This window comes from Onychomys torridus, chromosome 16 (assembly GCF_903995425.1).
Source record: "Onychomys torridus chromosome 16, mOncTor1.1, whole genome shotgun sequence".
In the NCBI taxonomy this organism is placed as follows: domain Eukaryota; kingdom Metazoa; phylum Chordata; class Mammalia; order Rodentia; family Cricetidae; genus Onychomys; species Onychomys torridus.
In genome coordinates, this window is record NC_050458.1 from 45,900,026 (window position 1) to 45,922,351 (window position 22,326).

The following is a 22,326-nucleotide window of genomic DNA, read 5'->3' on the forward strand; positions in this document are numbered from 1 at the left end:
AGAGTTGAGAGTTTCTTCATGGGAATGGTTATTTGATTAACTGAAATATAAGTTTAAGAAAAAAGTTAAGTGAAGGGAGAGAAAATGAGGCCAAGGGATAGCCAGTGTCATGGCAATTACAAAGTTGTTTTCATGGGGCACTTGAGTAAGCAAGCCAGGGAGTCACACAGCAGACCCTGTTGGGAGGTAGAGGGGTTAAACAACAACTTCCCTTTCATTCCTTTGTAGTGAGAGTAAACTACAACTCAACTTCCCTTTGTTGAGTTCAAGTTTCCCAGCCACTGCTCCTTAAAGTGTCTTCTTTACAACATCACATTAGTAGGGGCTGGGGGTAAAATACCTGTTACACAGGCTTAAGGACCTCAGTTCAGGTCCCCAGTACCCATATAAAAGGCAGGTGTGGCCATGTGCATCTGTAACTTCAGTGTTAGGGTGCATGGGAGAGACAGGTGGGTTCTGGAGAGGCTCAATGTCCAGTCAGTCTGGCTAAGTCAGTGAGCTCCAGGATCAGTGACAGATGTTGTCGCAAAAAATATGGTCGAGAATGATAGAGGAAAGACACTCAGTGGACCTCCAGCTTCCACCCCCTTGCATCCATACATATAACATGAAAAAATGAAAAATAAAATCCCAAACATCACATCATAAAGCAGCTCATGCAAAGCCAGATGGTGACGGTGGAACACAGTTGACAAGATGGGAGTTTAAAATGCAGTCTGAATAGCTGCCTTGTGCAGGTGCCTTCTGAAATGTCCCCATTTTCCTCTCACTCAGTTTTGATTACCACTTCATGTAGTTAAGACATTTTTGCTAACTTTATATGAGCATGGATGTTGATCTGTTTTAGTTGGTCTTATTGCTGATGATAATGAAATATGTGTTGGAGTGTTTAAGCATAAACACTCTTTCCAAACATTTTGATTTGGTTAGAACATCTTAAATCATTGCTGAGCTGCTAGCTAGAGTGTTGTCAGTTAATGATATCATATACTCCAGGAGTCCGTCCTTACCACTTACACTACCACAAAAGCAGATGACCACCGTGGTGTTAGTGAAAAAGAAATGTTCTTTGGCTTATTACAGCAGCCTCAAACTTTTTTTTTTCCCACTTGCATGTGCTTTTACCAAGAAGGAATAAATTAGACAATTTATAGTGAAAAGTATAACTTTGCTTTAGCCTAATTGAGATTTATATTTCTCTTGCACATCAGAAAACTGAGAAGTAAGTAGTAAAGGAAAGGCAAATGCAGAAACTCCACAGCTTGTTGCTGCCTGTTCCTTTAATTCATCCTTAGGTGTACATCTCTGGATGGTGGTAAGGCCATTCATTTCTCTTCTTCATCCTCAATACCACTTCACCTTCTCAGTGTGCCTTGTCAAATGTGCATCTCACTGGCCAAAGCTACATCTTGTGGCCATACCTATTCATAAGAAAGGCTGTGAAATGTGAAGGATTCTGACTGAGCACCAAGTTACCCTTAACCAAGTCTGGATTCCAGCAGGAGGGATCTGCGATTACAGTCAGTTATCATGTGCACACACACACACTTCCTTTTTTTAGCAAACATTTACAGAGTACCTTCTGTGAGTACCAGACATTCCCCACTTGATGGGGAAATGAAAAATAAAACAAAGATAACAAACTAGATTTGATGACACACATCTGTACTGCCAGCACTTGGGAGGCTGAGACAGGAGGATTGCAGATTTGAGGCTATCTGGGCTACATAGCAGATTCAAGGCCCGCCTAGGCTCTGCAGTGATTCTCTGTGAGTTCCAAACAAATAAACAACACCCCCCCCCCCCCCCCCCGCCACAGTAACAAAGGTTGCAAGAACTAACCCCTAACCCTTATGTACCAGGCAGATGCCATTGATGATTACAGGGGCTCATCCTTGTCATCACTAGGTAACTGTAGCCAAGGCCTTCCATACATGGCAGCCCCCTTGTATCCCTCTCATGTCAAACCAAAAGTATTTATACTTTAATGAGTTGACTTGTCTTAGAAAAATATAAATATGGCCAGACTACTTTAAAATTTTTTAATCTAATTTTTATTTTATGTGTATGAGTGTTTTGTCTCCATGTATCACTAGGAGTGTTTTGTCTCCATGTGTGTACCTAGTGCCTGAGGAGGCCAGAAGAGGGCTTCAGGTACCATGAAACTAGAGTTACAGACAGTTGTGAGCCAGCATGTAGGTGCTGGGAATTGAAACCAGGCCCTCTGGAAGACCAGTTAGTCTTCTTAACCATTGAACTATCTTCAGCTCCAAGACTAAATGTGTAGTTTTGGTAGCTGTGATCATAATTGTGTTCTAGGAAAACAGTAGAAGAAGACATGTACCAAGAGGAGAGACTTTTTGGGACTGCTGAGAATTCCTTCCACTGTATCACCTAAGTTCTAACCCAATTCTAAAGATACCTGTCCAAAAAAAAAAAAAAAAAAAAAAATCTCGGTGTTGGAGAGATGCTCAGCAGTTAAAGAGCATTTATTGCTCTTGCAGAGGATCCAGGTTCAATTCCAAGCACCCATGCCAGGTGGATCACTACTGCTTGTAATTCCAGCTATAGGAGCCCTCTTCTGGCTTCTGTTTATCTACACACACACACACACACACACACACACACACACACATGCAAGCACACATGCACATACGCATACACATGTGAGAGAGGAAGGGGGAGAGACAGACAGACAGACAGAAAGACAGAAAGACAAGACAAGACAGAATGAATACTAGGGGGCTTTTGACAACTCAACAGTAGATGAGCAGTCCAAAGGCAGGAAACAGGCCAGGTGTTTTCTAAACATATAAGAAGTGAGATTACATGTCTTTTATGCTGTTTCTGCTTTGTGGAATCTGAAATAAATCTAAAATGAGATTTGTGTGAATAAAATACAACTGACAGTTGACACCAACCAGTGTAGTTTCACTTGTTTTGTCCAAGTCAAACTTCAGGACAGATAACTTTCAAGACCATCTCTGCATTACCAAATACTTCGATGGCTTGGCAGGTGACCTACTTTAAGCAGTATCTAGTTTGGCAATTTCAGTTCAGCGACTAATTGGATGGTAGTGTAGAACTTATAGAATTTAACTGAAGTACTATAGTACATTTTTGTAAAGCAGTGGATCTCAACCTTCCTAATGCTGCAGCCCTTTAATGCAGTACCTCATGTTGTGGTGACCACCCCCCCACACACACCATAAAACTGTTTTCATTGCTACTTCATAACTATAATTTTGCTACTGTTCTAAAATATCTGTGTTTTCTGATGGTCTAAGGGGACACCTGTGGAAGGGTTAAGGGGACACCTGTGAAAGGGTTGTTCATCCATCAAAAAAGTCCTGACCACAGGTTGAAAACTGTTGGTGTAAAAGACACTTTTTTTTTCTTTTTTCTTTTTTCTTTTTTTTTGTTTTTTTGTTTTTTTGGTTTTTTCGAGACAGGGTTTCTCTGTGTACAGTTTTTTTGGTGCCTGTCCTGGATCTCACTCTGTAGACCAGGCTGGCCTCGAACTCACTGAGATCTACCTGGCTCTGCCTCCCGAGTGCTGGGATTAAAGGTGTGCACCACCACTGCCCGGTGTAAAAGATACTTTTTAAGGGTTGAGTCCTATTTAGAAATCCTGCTTATGGTGTGTTTGTCATTGTTCTTTTCTTTTTTTTATAGCCCTTGGTGCCCACAATTGGAGACTTCACTCAGCTTTTTTTTTTTTAAGATTTATTTATTATGTATACAGCATGTATACTTGTAGGCTAGAAGAGGGCGCCAGATCTCATTACAGATGGTTGTGAGCCACCATGTGGTTGCTGGGAATTGAACTCAGGACCTCTGGAAGAGCAGTCAGTGCTCTTAACCTCTGAGCCATCTCTCCAGCCCCAGTCATTGTTCTTTTATCTTGTTACATATTATGCTTTCTGTATTTACCTTTTTCTATTAAAATCTTTATTTATTTTATGTATATAAGTGTTTTGCTTGCATGTATGCATGTCTGTATACCATGTGTGTTCATGGTGCCCACAGAAGCCAGAAGGCCTCAGATCCCCTGGGATTCTCCATATGGGTGCTGTGAATTGAACTCAAAACCTGTACAAAGAACATCCAGGGTTCTTAACTGCTGAGCCATCTCTTCAGCCCTGCATTATTTACCTTTTTTTATGTTTGCTGTCTGGGGAAAACCCAAGAGAGGGGGCGTTCTGTGGCGTCTACTTGAAAGCAGACCTTTAAACTCTTTCCACTCTTGCACTTGTAGTTACAACTAAAGATGGAGCTAGAGTGTACAGGTAGGATGGTGAATGACAGTGGAAGCCTGTTTCTCAACCTCATTGTTAGCCTCCCGGGTTGGAAGATAGCTAGGAGGAAGGAAGTTCTGGTTAGGCTTATTTATTTTCACTTTCTTTTTTTGGTGCTGGGACTTGCACCCTTAGGGCATATGCTTCACCATTGAGTTACACAGTCAGCTGAAGTTTGGGGTTGTTTGGTATTTAATATATGCCGTTTTAACTTACCTTAAAAGCTGAATTCTTGTACTTCATTCTTATGTGTAGGTGAGATTTTGAGGCTATCAGACTTACAGGAGGCTTTAAAAGAGTATTAAATATTTGCAATTTTTTTTTTTTTCGAGGCAGGGTTTCTCTGTGTAGCTTTGGGGTCTATCCTGGAACTCTGTAGCCCAGGCTGGCCTCAAACTCACAGAGATCCTCCTGCCTCTGCCTCCCAAGTGCTGGGATTAAAGGTGTGCGCCACCACTGCCCAGCTAATTTTTGCAATTTCTAAAAGCTACTTCATTGAGATGTAATTTACATTCTATAAAATTCACCCTTTAGGTATAAAATTAAAAACAGTTTAGAAAGCTTGGTTGGTAAAGTGCTTCCTAGTAAAGTATAAAGAACTGAGTGAGTGCTGTGCTCAGAGGGATGAAAGTAAATTAGCTAGGTGTGGTCCACCATTTGTAAGCCCAGAGCTGGGAAGGCTCAGATGGATCCAAGGGGCTCCCAGGCCAGCAAGCCTAGCTGAATCAATGAGTCCCCACCTCCCAATGAGACCCTGTCTCCAAAAGTACAAGTCCAGCCTCCTGAGGTATGACACTCAAGGTTGACCTCTGGCTTCCGCACATGCACACTCTCACACACGAACACCCCCGACAAAATAAAATTGTAAGGGCTGGGTAGCATGGTACAAAGGGGGCAGAGATAGAATTGCCGTGAGTTCAAGGCAGCTGCGGTTACATAGTACCAAGCCAGCCATAACTACATAGCAAAACTCTGTCAAACAAAAGAAAACACATGAAGAAAACCCCACCTTGGATTTTAGCAAATTGACAGGCTGTATAATCATCACAGTGCCACTTCAGAACATTTCCATTCGCCCCAAATGACCTCTTTTGTTCTAGGGTTGTCTATCTTAGTTCCTACTCCCTACCCCGAGAAACTTCTATCATGTTCTGATTCTGTAATCACAGCAGTGGAACTATGTAAGATGTAATATTTCAAGCCTGCTTCCTTTACTCAGCATAGTTTTGCAGTTTAGCCTCAAAAGTGTGTGGGAGTTAGTGTCAGTAGTAGCTAGCTAGCTTCCTGCTCAGTATTTGTCCTTCACAGTTACATTCCTAAGTATGAATACTATTGCCATGCACTTTAATGGATATATAAGGATTTGTTTAACATTATGTAATTCACAAGTTAGCCAAATGAAAAATGTCCAGAAGTAAAAATTAGACATTTTCATGCTATGACATTTTTAACCAAAATTGAGTGTCTTATCTTAGACTACATCAGATAGAAATTTTAGATTATATTCTTTTTAAATTTTTTTGAGATTTTATTTATTTTTTATGTTATGTATTATGGGTGTTTTGCCTTGCATGTATGTCTGTACACCTTGTTCATGCAGTGCCCCAGAGGCCAGAAGAGGGTGTCAGAATCCCTGAAACGGGAGTTATAGACAGTTGTGAGCCATATAGTGAGACCCCGCCTCAAAAAATAAATAAATAAATAAAAATAAATAAATAAGAACAGAATAATCTACCTAAGTCTAGCTTAGTCAACAAGCTAGTTTATTGGGCTTGCTTATAAAAGCATGGATAGCTTTCCAGAACAGTTGCATCACCAAAAGTCTCACCCCAACGAGGATGACAACTTCTCCACAGTTGTTCACATTCAACCCGCTATACCCTAGCGCCCCCAGACCAGGTCCAGCTGGGGTAGAGTACATACAGTTGGGATCAGGGCACAGGGACTGGTGGCTGGAATCTCTGCTGAGGGTCTCTTGTAGGTGATCACAGCTGCTCTGATTACGATGGTAGTGGCCGTTATGCTTGGAGGATAGTGTTCCACTTATCCTCTGACCTGGGTCCATACAGTTCAGGGCTTGACTTACTGCTGTGGGCCGTCTACCTGTTTAACCGTCACTACTGCTCCTTGAGATGTGTAATGCTTTTATCTCATCTTATTTGCTTTTCTTCCTTTCTTGGTTTTTTGGTTTGTTTGTTTGTTATATTTTGAGACCTTAGCATTTCTCTGTGTATCCCTGCCTGTTCTGGAACTTGATCTGTAGACCAGGCTGCCCTTGAACTCAGGGATCTGCCTACTTGTGCCTTCTGAGTGTTGGGACTAAAGGCATTCACCTCTGTGCCTTTTACCACAGCCACACAGCTAGAAAAATGGCAGATCTGGAATCTGGACAAGGCAGTCTGGCTCAGTCCCTCCTGGAAAGATTTCCAGTAGGAAAGACCCTGGCTGGAACATGATTGCTAGGCCTACATGGTTTTCGGTTGTGACTAAAAGTGAAGGAGCACATGGGTGGGAGTGAGTGTGGCAGGCTAGTTGTGAAAGAGCTGAGTGGCAAAGGTCCGGGCACCTGAAGGGAGGGCTCAGCCAGCTGTTGGAGAGTTGGGGTTCTGTGATTTAATCTGTAGAGTTTTACCACACATCCACTTACCCTACATTTATTTGTTTCTGCTTTGAGGCAGAGTCTCACCAAGTTGCCCAGGCTTAAACTTGTCATCCATCTGCCCCATGCTTCAAGAAGTAAGTTTTGTTTTTGTTTTGCTTTGAATCTTTTTTATTGTAAAGTATATCACACGATTAGAAATTGCAAAAGGGCTCAGTGGTGGAAGGCTTTCATGACATGCAGGAGGCACCAGGTTAAATCTCTAGCACCCTCCACCCAAAGTGTGTAAAATACAAATGTAAATTTTAGTGAATTGTTTTAAAATGATCACTTCTTTTGGCATTGTGGTAACCCAGCAGCTCCTTTGTAACCTTTGTCAATCATAATCTCTGCCCCTCTCCACAGGTTAACTATTTTCTTCTGTTTCATTTTCCTTTCTACTTCACAAACACTTCTGATGTGAATACATTTGAAGCCATGTGCTGTGTATTCCTTTGATCTCGTCACTGTACTTTCAAGATACACTAATGTTTTGTGGCCTTCACTTTATGTCTAAACTTGTGTGGTTGTCCATTGTGTGAACACTCCACAGTGTTTTTACCGTTCTGCTGCTGGGAATATTTGGGATAGTCACAGCTGAGAGTGTCAAAGGACAAAAGTCACATCAATTTAATTCAAAGATAATAATAAACTTTATTGTATTTTGTCTTTTTGATTTCTCTTTGATGCTAGGGATGTAGCCCAGAGCTTCATGCATGCTAGGTAAGCTCCACCCCAGTACAACTGATTTGTATTTCTAGCCCGTATCTGTTTTTAATAATCAGTAGCTTTTATTTTGTCTTGAAAATTTCTTTGGTATCTCTACATTTAAAAAGCATTATTCTATAATACTTTCTGCAAACATTATTTATATTTCATATTTCAGTATGTAGCTTATCTAGAATTGGTTTTTTAAAAGATTTCTTTTTGTTACATGTATATGTGTGCATCTGTGTGTGAGCATGTGCCATGAATGCAGATGCCTATGGAGTCTAGAAGAAAGTGTTGGATCTCCTGGAGCTGGAGTTACAGACTGCTGTGAGCGGCCTGATGTGGGTGCTGGGAACCTAACGCGAGTTCTCTGCAAGAGCAGAGTGTGCTCTTCTTAATGACTGAACCGTCTCCAGCTCCTGGAACTAGCTTCTATATTTGGTAATTCTTGACTGATTTATTAGTGCTTCTCTAATTTCGGGGCTTTTATTTTATGTTTTATCCAGATTTTCTGGCTGTCCTTAGCAGGGCAGTTGGTCTGAATCATCTAGTTTACATTCCCAGTATCAGATATATCTTTTGAAGTTTTAGTTTCATTTTGACTTAAAAATGATCTGTTTTTGTGCAAGGCCCTGGGCTCACTCTGAAGCATATACGGAAAACAACAACAAAAAAAACAAAACAAAACAAAAATCTACTCTGTCTTGTTAAGGAGCCTCACTGAATATATTTACTAAAAAAATTTAAAGGCCTGAAAAACTGTATTTTATAGATTGATGTCAGTTCCTATTTTTGTGTATTACTTTTTTCATTTAAAAGACCCAAAGGGGCTTCTGTTTCTTCAGAACTTCTCCTGGGTTTAAAATCCTGTTAGCGGAGAACTTGCTACCTTAACTGAATAGGACTGTGTTTGTGGCAGAATAGTTTCAGAACTCTAATCGTGATGGAAATTGAAATACATACTCTCAAACACGGACTTGCTAGTACAACGGTTTACCTCTCCGGTGGCCAAAGTGGTCACCCCACTTTCTCTGTTTATCTGGAATTTAAATCTTTGTTTTGGCCAAAGATGGACTGTATGCAAACCACATCCAGAACGATTTTAGTTTGTTCCACAAAATATGAAGAAAATATTTTCTGTTGATGGCAACTAGATCAGTGACATACGATGCTCCAGGAACGGTTTTTACAGCATTCAAGATGCACGGGGGACAGAATAGCAAACTCAAATGATCATTCGCAAGGAAAAACTGGCTACGTGGCTGATGTTAAATTTGCTTTTGAAATCAGTTAGATCAAGAAATGTCTGAAGACTCTGAGGCTGCAGCAGGGGGAGGATTTTGCAGTTCGTAAACAGCAGCAGGAAGTGTGGCGAAGCAGTTTGCTGGTAAGCCATTTGCAGCTTCAAACAGCAGAACAGAGAGGCTCTAGAGAGGCTCTAGAGAGGAAAACCTGACATGGCCTTCAGGGAATGCTGCTCAAGGCAGTGAAGGCAGAGAGGCTGCCATGCCAGAGACTTTCTTGCTGGCCCATGGTGCTGTCAGTGTGACCCTGCCTTGCCCTGGCATTCTTGGGCTGTGAGATTTACCAGGGACTGAGTTAGCTTTGTTGATGTCGAGCTGCCTTTAGATGTTAGGCTGTACCACTGGACACACACTTCCTTCTTGTTGCTCAGTACCTTTTACATGATTCTTAGCCTGTGGCCCAGGGATATCCCCTTGCTCACTGTCTTAGTACAGGTTTCTGTTACTGTGGTAAATACCATCACCAAAAGCAGCCTTGAGAGGAAGGAGTTTATCTCATTTTACAGCTTGTAGTCCATCATCCAGGGGACTGATGACTCAGGCAGGAACTGAAGCAGAGGCCATGGAGGAGTGCTGTCATTGGCCTGCTCCTCAGGGTTTTCTCAGCCTGCTTTCTTATACACCCTAGTACCATCTGCCCAGGGGTGGCACATCCTACAATATCAATCACTAAGTAAATAGACCACTGGCTTGCCCTCGGCCTAATCTAGTAAGGACATTTTCTCATTTGACATTCCCTCTTCCCAAATGACTGTGGTTTATATCAAGTTAACATAAAACTAGCCAGCATACTTAACATCAGAGTTTTTCAGGGCGTCCTCCAGGTCTCAACTAGTTTATTTTCTACTGGGCTTCAGTGTGCCTTTTTGAGTTGTTCTTTCCTGGGAGCAGGATAGAATTTTCCAAAGGATCCAGTACATTCACTACTGCCCGTACCAAGAGTAAAAGTACATATTAGTGTTCAGCAGTCGTTTCTTTAAGCCAGGCTTAAAAGACCCTTGCCAAAACATAAGACACTGGTTCTTCCTCATATTATTAATATTTTGAAAGATAATTTGAATTTTGAAAATGTTATGGCTTATTGTTGGTAGCTTTCTTTTTCTTTCCTTCTCTTTTTGAGACAAGAATCTCAAAATGTAGCCCTGGAGCTGGAGAGATGGCTCAGAGGTTAAGAGCACTGGCTGCTCATCTAAAGGACCTGAGTTCAATTCCCAGCACACACATGGCAGTTCACAACTGTCTGTAACTCAAATTCTAGGGGATTTGACACTTCCACACCAATGCACATAAGATAAACTTAAATTATTTTTAAAAAAATGTAGCCCTGGCTGGACAAGAACTCACTGTATAGACCAGGCCAGTCTAGAATTCACAGAGATTTGCCTGTCTCTGCCTCCTGAGTGCTGGAATTAAAGGTGTGGACTATGTTCCTGGCCTTGTTGTTGGTATCTTTTAATAAACTAACAAATATATAAATGCTTCAGACTTTTAGCTGTTTAGTGTGGTATATATTGATAATTGTAATAACATAAAACCATTTTGGAGGCCTCTGTAATTTCTTTGGGTGAAATGAGATCCTGAGATGAATAGGTTTGAGGACCATTGTTTTAAATTCTACCAACTTCACTTGGAGTCACAGTTTCTTTTCCTGCAGGATTCATAGATTGCCACTTGTGATGGTTTGAATAGGTATGACCTCCATAGACTCATATATTTGAATGTTTGACCCATTAGTACCTAATAGTGGTACTATTAGGAGGTGTAGCTTTGTTGGAGTAGGTGTGGCCTTGTTGGAGGAAGTGTGTCACTCACTATAGGGGTGGGTGTTGAGGTTTCATATGCTCAAGCTATGCCCAGTGTGGCACTCAGCCTCCTGCTCCCTGTGGATCAAGATGTAAAACTCTCAGCTCCTTCTCCAGCACCATGTCTGCCTGCATGGTACCATGTTCCCCTCCATGATGATAATGAATTAAACCTCTGAAACTGTAAGCCATCCCCAATTAATGCTTTTCCTTATAAGAGTTGCTGTGAGCTGGGCGGTGGTCGTGCACACCTTTAATCCCAGCACTCGGAGGCAGAGCTAGGAGGATCTCTGTGAGTTTGAGCAGCCTGGGCTACCAAGTGAGTTCCAGGAAAGGCATAAAGCTACACAGAGAAACCCTGTCACGAAAAACCAAAAAAAAAAAAAAAGAGTTTCTGTGGTTATGGTGTCTCTTAATAGCAGTAGAAACCCTAAGACACCCCTCCACTTTCTGAGCATTTTGTAAACTTCTGTGTTACATAGTTAATTCTTAGTTGTTTTTGTTTTGTTTTACGTATGATGTAAGTGACAGGCTATGCATTAGGTGAGATTTCTTCAAGATTTTCAAGGTATCCTATGCCCAGTGTAGTATAAACTGTTGTTCATAATTATTTGCATCATTGTTATCATCCATATCAATGTCCACCTCACTGATTTATCTAAGAAACAGTGTACATTTAAAAACTTGGCAACAGTTGGGCATGATGGCATACACCTACAATCCAAGTACTATGGAGGCTGAGGCAGGAGGATCACCATGAGTTAGAGGCTATCCTGGGCTGTGTGAGACCTGCCTCTCAAAAAAGAAAGGGGTCAGGATGTAGCCCAGTTGGCAAAGTGCTTACCTTTCATGAACAAAGCCCTAGGTTTCATATCCTGCCCGCCCCCCACAATGGCCTGTTGTGATGGCTCATGCCATAATCTTAGCATTGGAAAGCAATGGTAAGAGACTACTGTGACCTTGAAGGTCATCCTGGTTCACATATCAAACCTTGCTTCAAGGAATTCAAGTAAACAATTAAATGTGCAGTGTGGAAAAAGAATAAAGACTTTTCTTCACTCATTATGAATGGGTTATAGGAACATTCTGCTGAGCCAGATATGAGTGTGGACATCTGTAATCAGCACTTGAGAAACTAAGGCAAGAGGATTGCTAGTTCTAGGCGAGCCTGGGCTACACAATGTGAGGTGAGAGGTTAGGGTATATAGTAAGACTCTGTTCCTCTAAACAAAAAAACAAAACATAAAAATGTCAGAACTGGAGGGATGGCTCAGTCAGTAAAGTTCTTGCAAGAAGACCTAAATTCAATCCCTAGAGCCTAAAGCTGGGTATGGTGATGTGTGCTTGTAATTCCAGCACTAGGGAATAGAAGACCAAAGGTCCCAGAAGCTCATTGTCTGGCTAGTCTAACTGGTGAGCCCCAGGCAATGAAGGCCGCTGTCTCAAAGGAAGTAGACAGTGACCCTTAAGATAACTCTCAAGGTTGTCCTCTGACCTACACACACACACACACACACACACACACACACACGCACGCACGCACGCACGCACGCACGCACGCACGCACACGTACATCCATACATACACTCCCTCAAAACAGGCCTGACAAATCAATGAAATAAGACATTCTTATGTGACCAGCAGTTACAATGAAACCTGACTTCTGTCTCTTTCTCAGAAAGCTGATGAGCACAGTATGCTGTACTTCACAAACATTCTGAAAAGCTGGTTGAGTTGAATTACTACTGTTCTTTATGTGTAGTACTTATACGCCCACCAATACTGCCCCTACCTCCAAGAGACTTACAGTGACTTGAGTTTAGGTTTTCAGAAGGCAGCCTTATTTTCTCAAGCCCTTTTGTTAAAGAATTGACCATTTGTCCTGGAGGCAGGCTGGAGGACCTAACAATTGAACAAACTGGCTTAGTAGCCCAAGGTGGATGGATACCTGTCTTTCTAATCTTTCCTGGTTTAAACTGCCCTCCTGTACCAGGCAGCCTTCCCTGATTTCCCAGATAGAAGAGTAAATTTGACACTTTAAAGTTAAAATTTTACAGCATCACTGCTGCTTCCCACACCTGGCTGTCTGTGAGTCTAGGACAGCTTGATCTGTGCAGTAAGTTCTAGGTTTCTGCCAAACCAGGGCCAAAGATTCCTCTACTGCTTCAAGTACCGTGGGGGAATAGCATGCTGCCCTGCTGTAAGATGCTTTTTAAAGAAGATGTGAGTGAGTAGAATCCTTATGACTAAGCTCTTAACATTGTATTGAGTTGACGTTATTTTTTCCTAAAAAACGTGCTTATCCCACAAAAGGGTTTCGTGAGAACGCCACTTGGGCTGGCATTGCATTTAATGACACCGGTGAAGTGGTAAGTGACTCTCTGATGCACACTGTCTTAGTGTACAGCTTCTGTGGAGAGACACCATGACCAGGACAACACTTATAAAACAAAACATTTAACTGGGGCGTAGTCTCAGCAGCAGCTACCTAAATAACCATTCAGAGACTTAATATAAATTATAAATGATAGACCAGTAGCTCAGACTTGTTATTAGCTAACTCTTACATTTTGAACTAACCCACTTTTTCTTTCAGTCTATGCTTTGCCGTGTGGCTTGGTACCTTTCTTCAGCATGGCATGCCCATCTTGCTTCTCTCAGCATCTGTTTGTGGCTCCTGACTCTGCCCTTCTTCTTCCCAGCATTCTCTTGTTTGGCTCTCCCCCTAACCTTACCCTGTCCAGCTAATGGCCAGTCAGCTTCTTGACTAAACCAATTACAGTGACATATATTCACACAGTATAAAGGAATATTCCACACTGGGGCTTGCTTATAGTTTCAGAGGTTTACTCCTTTATCATCATGGCAGGGAGCATGGTGGTACACAGGCAGACATGGTTGGTGGTGTGCAGGCAGCAGGAGAGAGCTACACTGGTCCTGGCTTGGGCCTTTGAAACCTCAGAGCCCATCCCCAGTGACACACTTACAAGACCACACCTACTCCAACAAAGCCACACTTCCTAATCCTTCTCAAATAGTACCACTCCCTGTGACTAAGTGTTCAAATATATGAGCCATGGGCCATTCTTATTCAAACACCACACAGATGCTTATCCCTGTAGTCCACACATAAACAAGCCTAGGGAGTATTGCCTGTACAGTTACTAACAGAGGAAGGGCACATCCAGATTGCCTGTGAGATGAGATGGTGTCAGAGATTTCACAGAAAAGATTGCCTAAGTCTGCATCTATCTGCAAGTTGAGAAGTTTGGCCTCTAGGTGCTTCTAAGAGGAAATAGCTTACACAGAGGCTCATGAAACTGTGGGTGCTCCAGGGAAACAGAATACAATGTAGCATTGTAAGACGAACCCAGAGAGGTGAGCAGGGACTGGACCTGGTATAGCATGGAGTGGAATTATATTAGTCAAGATTTTGTACTTTCTAAATGTCATTCTGATTTGAGGTAGGTAAGTATTGAGTATAAGAAAATAAATTTTTAAAAAGGAGTAAAACTAGTAAAAACAGATTAAGTCAGTGGAACAGACACAGGTAAGAAAAAAAACACTGGAATGTTAGAGATTAGAATTAGTAGAATTTGGTGCTAGGAAGGAGCTGATGATGTTGCCAGAGTTCTGATTTGAGTGGGATGACTGCATTTCAGATGAGGCAGAGGGAGAATACATGTGGGGCACAGGCTGTTTGAGTTGCAGTTACATTGAGTTTTAGGGACCTGAGCACAGGAGGTAGAGAAGTCTATTGGCAGTTAGGCAGTAATATATCTGGTTCTCGAGGTTGGTAAGAAAGTCAGCACAAAGTTGGTGGCTACATTTCTGAAAGGAGATAAGGACATTGGAACTACAAACACAAGCTGGGTTTTCTTTTTTTTTTTCTTTCTTTCTTTTTTTAATGGGTCACCGAGTCTTTTATTTTGCATGTAGAACTGCTGGGGCAGGGATCTTACCTGCGGCCACCCTAAAGATTACACTGGGCTTCAGACACTTAGCTTGGAAGTGAGGTGACAGAAACAATGATTCAGACCAATCACGTGATTTCAAAGCTAGGGTTTCCAGCAGGCTCAAGGTGGTCAGGTGTAGCTGTCTAAGGACGTCTAAGGAAGCAGTGGCATGGGGGAGACAAGCTCTGGACCAACTTTGAACCGCCTCATTGACATCAGGGACAGGGTCAAAGCAGCCGGTGGCTCCAGGGATCTCCACACACTTTACTTGGCCATGGGGTTCCTGAAGTACCTGCCGGCAAACTTGGCCTTGCAAGCCCATCTCTTCCTCGATTCTAAGGATCTGATTGTACTTGGCCAGGCGCTCAGATCGGCATGGGGCACCAGTCTTGATCTGCCCAGTGCAGAGTCCCACTACCAGGTCAGTGATGAAAGTTTCCTCAGTCTCTCCAGAGTGATGGGACACCATGACGCCCCAACCATTGGACTGGGCCAGCTTACACGCCTGCAGCGACTCCGTCACAGAGCTGATTTGGTTCACTTTAAGCAGGAGGCAGTTGCAGGTCTTCTCACTCACAGCCTTGGCAATGCTCTTAGGGTTGGTTACTGTGAGATCATCCCCAACCACCTGGATGCCTGCACTAGCTGTGAACTTCTTCCAGGCCTTCCAGTCGTCCTGGTCAAAGGGTCTTTGATGGACACCACTGGATAGTCCTGTATGAAGGACTTATACAGGTCAGCCAGCTGGTCAGGCGTGATGTACCTGCTGGCATCATCAGGAGATTTGAAGTCCAGGTCATACTTGCCAGACCCGGAGAACTCAGAGGCAGCCACGTCCATGCTGATGACAACCTGGTCCGCGTAGCCGGCCTTCCCAATTGCGTTCTTCAGCAGCTCCAGGGCTTCTTTGTTCTCCAGGATGTTAGGTGCGAACCGGCCCTCATCACCCACGTTGGTGGCATCATTCCCGTGTTTCTCCTTGATGACATTCTTCAAGGTTGTGATAAACCTCTGTCCCAATATGCATGGCTTCCCAGAAACTGGACGCCCCCATGGGGAGGGTCATGAACTCCTGCATGCCCAGCTTGTTGCCAGCATGAGAACCGCCGTTGATCACGTTGAAAGCAGGATGACTTCAGGGTTGCCAGCCAAGTCAGCGATGTGATGGTAAAGGGGCACTCCCTTTTCTGCGGCACCAGCTTTGCAGACAGCCAGGGACACTCCCAGGATGGCGTTTGCACTAAATTTCGATTTATTTTCAGTGCCATCCATCTCAATCATCAGTTTGTCCATCTTCTCTTGTTCCACAACACTCAGTTTCTTGCTAACCAGAGCAGGTGCGATGGTTTTATTGATGTGCTCAACAGCCTTTGAGACATCCTTCCCCATGTATCAAGTCTTATCATTGTCACGGAGTTCTAGGGCCTCATAGATGCCTGTGGAGGGACCACTGGGCAAGGCAGCTGGGAAGAGACCTTTTGAGGTGCAGAGGTCAACCTCAACAGTGGGGTTCCCCTGGGAGTCAAAGATCTCTCGGGCATGGATCTTGAGAATAGACATGGTGTGTTTCTTGCAGCTGGAAACGAACAAATGTTTCTCTCCCTCTTTTTATTTTTTATTTTATTTTATTTTATTTTATTTATTTATTTATTTATTTATTTATTTATTTAGTTTTTCGAGACAGGGTTTCTCTGTAGCTTTGGAGCCTGTCCTGGATCTCGAGCTCTGTAGACCAGACTGGCCTTGAACTCACAGAGATTCACCTGCCTCTGCCTCCCGAGTCCTGGGATTACAGGTGTGCACTACCACCGCCCGGCTATAAGCTGGGTTTTCAAAGCTGGATTTAGTGGTGCACCCTTGCATCAGGAAATTGAGGGAGGAGGATCACAAGTTCAAGGACAGCCTAGATTATATAGTGAGACTCTCAAGTTAAAGGAAAAACTTTTTTCAGCAAATATGAGTAGCAGAGAAAAAGGGACACCAGCACAGAATTTAGGACTAAAGGGTTATGTGTAGTGGGGGTTTTTGTTTTGTTTATTTTAGTCTTTGCTCTTTACTCTTATGGGAGCCTGTCACCCAGCTCCTAAATAAATGCAAGGAGACTTATTCTTACTTATGAATGTCCAGCCTTAGCTTGGCTTGTTTCTAGCCAGCTTTTTTTAAAAATTATCTCATCTATCTTTTGCCTCTGGGCTTTCACCTTTCTCTATATCTTTTCTTTCCTTTTTATTCCATGTCTGGCTATGTGGCTTGGTGACTGGTCCTGGCATCTTCCTCTCCTCCTTTTCTCACTTCTTTGTCTTCTCTTTTTCTCTTTCTATTAATTCTCTCTGCCTGGCAGCCCCATCTATTCCTCTCCTGCCTAGCTATTGGCTGTTCAGCTCTTTATTAAGCCAATCAGGGGTTTTAGACAGGCACAGTAACTCAGCTTCACTGAGTTAAACAAATGCAACATAAAAGAGTTCAACATATCTCTGCATCATTAAACAAATGTTCCACAGTATAAACAAATGTAACACACCTTCAACTAATATTCCACAACAGATAATGTGTTTAGGAATGGGCAGGCCTGAATATTTCTAAAATATTGACCTAAATTGAAGCTGTGAAGGTGACATTTCCAAATCTTGGGGCAAAGTAAACCCTGTGTTTGGGTGGCTAAACACTCCTGCTTGCTTCAGCCTGTGTTCCCAGGATTCTGCTGTTATTTATGGAATTTAAGTTAGTAGATAACCTTTTTTTCTACTTGGACTAGCTGTCCTCTCATAGAACTGGCCTGGAAAGACCTTTCCACTCTCCTTGCTGGTGTTCTGTACTTCCCTATGTACAGCTTCACTTAAGATACCACCATTGGACATTTTGTTTTGTTTAGGTTTTGGTGTTGGTTTTTCAAGACAAGTTTTCTCTGTGTAGCCCTGGCTGCCTTGGGACTCTGTAGACTAGGCTGGCCTCAAACTCACAGAGATCTTCCTGCCTCTGCCTCCCAAGTGCTGAGATTAAAGGTGTGCGGTGCCACCACTGCCACCACCCAGCAAGTTGGTAAACAGTGCTAAATAATGTCTTCTGGACATGACAGGACCACTGTACTCATAAATCTATAGCAGCTGTGGCTGCCTATATAAGACCTGCACTAGAACAAGCCATTGCCTCCTGAGTGCTGGGATTAAAGGCCTTCAAAGCCACAGTCCACCCTGGACAGCTTGATAGCCCTTTGCCATCAGCGTAGCAGTCATGGTTCTCAGGCTCATTTGTGTCTCATTTAAAGTGTTTAGTTTCGCAGGCCTATAATCCTGGTAATTGGGAGGATGAAGCAAGGGCATTTGAGGTTAGCCTGAGCTACATAGGAAGGCCCTGTCTCTCACACTGCTATCCCTGGAAAAGAAAGAAAGGAAGGAAGGGAGGGAGGAAGGGAGGAATGCAGGGAGGGAGGGAGGAAGGAAGGAAAGAAAGAAAGAAAGAGAAGAACAACAACAAAATTACCCCACAAAAATAAGGCATTTTAGATATAGCTCACTCAGTAGAGTCCTTGCCTAGTTTGCACAAAGTCCTGGATTCAGTCAGGCGGTGGTGGTGGTGGTGGCGGTGTTGGTGGTAGTGGTGGTGCACACCTTTAATTTCAGTATTTGGGAGGCAGAGGCAGGGATCTCTGAGTTCAAGGCCAGCCTGGTCTACAGAGCGAGTTCCAAGACAGCCAGGGCTACACAGAGAATCCTATTTCAGAAAAACAAACAAGCAAACAAAAACCAATGAAGTCTTGGGTTTAATCCGTAGCACCTCAGAGGTAGAAACAAGGGGATCAGAAATTCTGTCATTCTCCCCTACAGAGGAAGGTGGGGCCAGCCTGGGCTTTGTTGTTTTGGTGTTTTGATATGCTTTATTTTACAGTGCTGGAGTGTAGTGTATTCCTTGACAGTCTGCATTTCAAGACTATACTAGATAGCTCTGGTGACAGCAGTGAGAAGTGAGAAGGCTGGTGAGGGAGAGACGAGTGATGAAGAGCTTTTTTTGTGCTGCTCGAGTTTTTAAATGAGAATTAAATTGAATCACACTGAATAGTTGAGTTTGAAAATTAAAACCCTGTCATATCAGAGGTGATACTAGAAAAGTAAGTGTCATTTGTTGAATATATATGTCTTTCACCGTGCCATATTCTCTAGGAAACACTTAGCTGTAATTATATCATATGAGTTTAGTTAAATACTTGACTGTAGTCTATTTCAGTTTAGCAAGACCTGGGGATGGATGAGTCCGAGGTCTGCAGGTTCTCATTGTAAGTTCCAAGATTCCTCTGGTTGCTCTTTAAGAGAGTGGAAGAAACTGCAGTGGTTGGTAGCTTACTACCATGACAATGCATGACCAGCTGATAGGGTTAGATTACTTCTGAGCATTTCAGAATCGTCGTTTGAAGGAGTTTTCCTGGTATTTATCTTTTAGAAGGGAAATACTACTGTAGATAACTTAAGCTGTTGGTTTTAGAATCAGTGTTTATGCTTGTCTTCAGTATGTATGTACTTGACACAGATCAAGTAAAGAGGCTTTTTTGAGAAACACAGTTGGTGAATACTTAGAAGCCAAGCATGGTAGAGCACAGAGGTAACCTCAGCCACTTGGGGGCCAAGGTGGCACAGTCACTTGACCCAGGAGTGCAGAGATGCCCTGTTACTTCTAAGGAAAAAAAAGCACCTGGAAAGTTACCTAGTTTCCCTTGCTTGTCTGTTCTCTGTCACAGTGTCTTTTTTGTCCTAGCTAAGTGTCAGTGAGTGTCCAAGATGAAGGTGAAACAAAGGACTTGGTTACAGTTTCCACCTGAAGTTATCTATCAAGAGCATATGTAATAATGAGCTATACCATTGTGACATTGGTGTAGAGTTTAGACTGATCAAGAGAAGAGTCATGAGTCAGTCTGGGAAAAAAACTTTAATCAGAATAGAGAGCTAAAATGAGACAGTGTTGTTCTCTTGATAATCAGAGGCTGACAACAAATTTAAGAATCTGTCCCAAGTGTCAAGGGTCACATGTAACTATATAACCCTGAGTCTTCCAGGAGGACCAAATCTGTCTGGGGAGGTGCAGCCATCTCTCTTAACTTTCTTCAGTGCCATTTGATGGGGAACTGCCAATATTATGCCAACATTAAATTCCTGGGATGCAGTTGGGGTTCACTTCAGCACATGCTTGTTGGACATCTGCTCACTAAATTCAAAGATGTATAAAACAGTCTTTGCTGTCAGGGAGCTCTTGTTGGGAAAAGAAGACAGACTCATGTATGTACCAATATAACAGAGTTAATCTCAGAGGAGGCTCTGGGAAAGCCCTGGAGGGGACACCAGTGGCAAAGGAGAGGAAGGGAATCAAATCAGCAAACGGCCTTCAGCAGCAATTAGTTCATGAGTGATGGACAAGAAGACCAGATGCAAGTTGGAATGCACAGTGCAGAAATGGGTCTGACAGTTCCTTTTTAAAAATCTGCACTAAAGGTAGTGGATACTTACTGACTCATTTTTTTTTATTTCTAAGGAGAGGATTAGTACCTTTTTTACTTTATTTTTTTTCTTTATTAAGAAATTTTCTACTCACTCTTGGGGGATGTGGGGATACTGACTCATTTTAAGCCACAGCATACACAAAGGTCAGTTTGCTTTTGAGATTTTGTAACAACAGTGTGTATAGTAGGAGCATGAGAGAGTAAGTAAGATAGTCCTAATTCTGTGTGTAATACCATTGGTGTATTGATTCAAACAGTGTTGTAAAGTACCTCTTTCATTCAGTAAAGTACCACGTCAACCATTGTGACATACTGGGTACCTAAAACTATCCCTTATAGTATATAACCATGGGGAATGGCATGTCCTCTCATAGAGTATGAGATTGGTTGTGGAACAAAGTGGACAACTTGCAGATGGAGACAGTTCCCTGACAACCTGCACTGACCCTTGTTTTGCCGATCTCCACACAAACAGGAGGTATATTCTGAGCAGGAGAGAGACTCGTCATCAGAAGATAAAGTCAGCCCTGCATTTACTAGCTGCTGGTAGTGAACTAGATTGAAGAGATCATGCCAACCATTATTTGGCATTGGATTGGGGAGGAGCAAGAGTGGAACAGGGCCTTCGGGAGAAGAGATAATGACAGTGAAAGTGAGGAACTGTGGGTGGATCTGAGGAGCAAAATTTGAAAGCATAAATGCTAGAACTTATTGATGAGCTTGTGTGAAGGGTTGGGGAAGGTGGGATTACTTGAGATAAGCTTAGATTCTGGTCTGGGCCTTGGTAAAGATATTGAAGACAGAGAGGAGTAGTTAAGTCAGGGTGAAGACAGAGTTTGGGTTAAGTTGAGTCTAGTGGTTATGAGACATCCAGATGGAGACATCAAAGGGGCAGTTGGGTATTTTTGAGGTAGCTAGAACAAATAAAGTAGGAAATAGTGAAGATTTGTTTGTGCATTGTGGCACACTGTAATCTTAGCACTAGGGAGACTGAAGCAGGAGGATTGTTCTTAGCCTGCCTAGGCTATATAGGAGACACTATCTTTTTAAAAATCTTTTAATCTTTGAAATTATTACACAATTCCACCTTCTCTTTTTCTCCCTCAGTCTCTTCTATGCATGCCCCCCTGCTCTCAAATTTATGGCTTCTTTGTCTTTAATTATTGGTGTGTGTGTGTGTGTGTGTGTGTGTGTGTGTGTGTGTGTTCCTAAATACGTAAATACAACCTGCTCAGTACACATAATATTAGCTGCATATGTGTGTGATCTCAGGGTGGTCCACTTGGTATTATATGGCGCTCTTCCAGGGGAAGGTCATTTCTCCTACTCTCAGCATTCCCTAGTTGCCCATGTCTAGGTGGAGGCTCTGAGAGCTTTCTCCACCCCTGTGTTAGTATGACATTAGTATCATCATTGTGCAGACCTGGTTTAGGGATTCACATTGATGGGACTTAAGGGATGTAGCCTTTCTGACATTTCTGGGAGAAACAATCTCAAAGCAAACTTCCTGTTCCTCTGGCTCTTATGCTCTTTCCAGCCTGTCTTCTGAAGTGAGCCCTGAGCCTCATTGTGTTGTAGCTGTATCAGTTGGTAATGGGCATCACATAATGTCTTGTTCTCTGCATTTTGATTGGTTGTGGCTTTTTTTTTTTTTTTTTTTTTGTAATAATGGTCTCCATCAGTTACAAAGCAAAGTTTCTTTGATGAGGAGTGAGTGGTACACTTAACTGTGGGTATGGGATAAATATTTAGAATGTAGTTAGGGATTCTGCTGGTTTGGTAAAGTGGCAGTTGAAGGTTCTCCCCCAAGATCCATGACTTTACTAGCTCCAAATAGTTGGCTAGTTTTCAGTACCCAGCATGACTTCTCCTTTTGTTGAGCAGGCCTTAAGATCAATTAAAGGGCTATTGGTTACTGCCAAAGTATGCATGTCACTATTGAACCCTTAAGGTTATCATGCTGTGATGGTCATTGTTGTGGTTCATATGGGGAGATACTATCACCAAACAAACAACCAAACAAACAAACCAACAACAGAGATGCTCAGCACATAAAGGTGCTTGCCTAACAACCTGAGTTTAATCAATGTGGAAGGAGAAACTGACTTCTGAAAATTGCCCTCTTACCTCCA

At 42.6% G+C, this 22,326-nt stretch overlaps 1 protein-coding gene and 1 pseudogene across 4 annotated transcripts in view; one reads left to right on the forward strand and one right to left on the reverse strand.

The window, feature by feature from the left end:
- The window catches only part of Tnrc6b (trinucleotide repeat containing adaptor 6B), a 234,678-nt gene that overhangs the window by 25,791 nt on the left and 186,561 nt on the right, over positions 1-22,326 (forward strand). The gene's annotated exons all lie outside the window — the stretch shown is intronic.
- Positions 14,974-16,269, reverse strand: LOC118596947 (annotated as a pseudogene).